This window comes from Sapajus apella, unplaced genomic scaffold (assembly GCF_009761245.1).
Source record: "Sapajus apella isolate SASKATOON/1434 unplaced genomic scaffold, GSC_monkey_1.0 scaffold62, whole genome shotgun sequence".
Taxonomy (NCBI): domain Eukaryota; kingdom Metazoa; phylum Chordata; class Mammalia; order Primates; family Cebidae; genus Sapajus; species Sapajus apella.
In genome coordinates this window covers 10,373,937-10,375,390 of record NW_022437002.1, presented here as the reverse complement: position 1 = coordinate 10,375,390, position 1,454 = coordinate 10,373,937, and the positions used below count along the sequence as shown (strand labels likewise).

Sequence of the window (1,454 nt, the reverse complement as noted above, 5' to 3'; positions counted from 1 at the left end):
TTTATGCTTTCAAATGTTTTCATGTTGCTGTTTTCAGCTTGAAGAACTCCCTTTAGCATTTATTATAAAGTAGATCTAGTGGTGATAAAATCCTTCAGCTTTTGTTTGTCCAGGAAAGTCCTTAACTCTCCTTCATTTCTGAGAGACAGCTTTGCCAGGTTCAGTATTCTTGGTTACCAGGTTATTTTTTTTTTTTTTCTGTACTTTGAATATATCATCTCATTCTCTTCTGGACTAAAATATAAAATACTTCAGAAATTTGCATGTCATTCTTGTGCAAGGGCCATGCTTATCTTCTCTTTATCCTTTTAATTTTAATATTATGTGATGCCAAAGTAAGCACTAGCACTTCTTGTAATTGTGTCACCTGATAACATATTATCTTCTCTTTCATTTATTTGCAAATACCTATTTTATCTTCATTTTTGCAAGGTATTTTTACTTGATACAGAATTTTAGGTTGACAAGCTTTTCTTTTTTCTTTTTTTTTTTGGGGGACAGATTTCGCTCTTGTTACCCAGGCTGGAGTGCAATGGCGCGATCTTGGCTCACCGCAACCTCCGCCTCCTTGGTTCAGGCAATTCTCCTGCCTCAGCCTCCTAAGTAGCTGGGATTACAGGCATGCGCCACCATGCCCAGCTAATTTTTTGTATTTTTAGTAGAGACGGGGTTTCACCGTGTTGACCAGGATGGTCTCGATCTCTTGACCTCGTGATCCGCCCGCCTCGGCCTCCCAAAGTGCTAGGATTACAGGCTTGAGCCACCACGCCCGGCCTTCTTTTTTCTTTTAGCATTGTAAATATGTCTTTTGGCCTCAATTGTTTCTAATGAGAAATCAGCTACATCTGGGTGCTTTTTGTATTTTCTGTTTGTGTTTTTAGGAGTTTAACTTTGATGTGTTGTATGTTATTTTCTTTGTATTTATCTTGTTTGAGGCGTGCTTTGTTTTCTGAATCTGTGGGTTTCTTCTTTTTGATCAAATTTGGAAAATATTTGACCAATGTTTTTTCAAATATCTTTTCTGTGATGTAGTTATTTTGCTCCTCTTTTTCTGGAACTCCAGTTGCTCATTTTCTCAGTCACTTGACACTGTCCCACAAGTTGTTGAAGGTCTGTTAATTGTTTTCCAACCTTCTCTCCTTCCATGCTTCTACTTGGATGATTTCTATTGATCTATAATCCAGTGCACTGATCCTGTCTTCTTTATTCAATCTACTGTAATATTTTCTAATTTTTTTATATTTCAAATACTGTATTTTTCAGTTTCTAAAATTTCCTTTTAGTTCTTTTTATAGTATTCACATTTCTTCTCAAATTCCTCATCTCTTCACACATAAAAATGAATACGTCTTTTCCTATAGATTTTTTATTACATTTATCATAGTTATTTTTAAATTTTTGACTTAGTTCATTTGGACTGCTCTCAGAAAAATACCTTGAATTAGGTGGTTTGT

At 35.4% G+C, this 1,454-nt stretch overlaps 1 non-coding gene across 1 annotated transcript; it reads right to left on the bottom strand.

The window, feature by feature from the left end:
- Positions 1-235: 235 nt before the first annotated feature.
- On the bottom strand, positions 236-343 carry LOC116529685. Its single transcript, XR_004259612.1, has one exon. It is a non-coding gene; the product is annotated as a U6 spliceosomal RNA (small nuclear RNA).
- Positions 344-1,454: the final 1,111 nt, after the last annotated feature.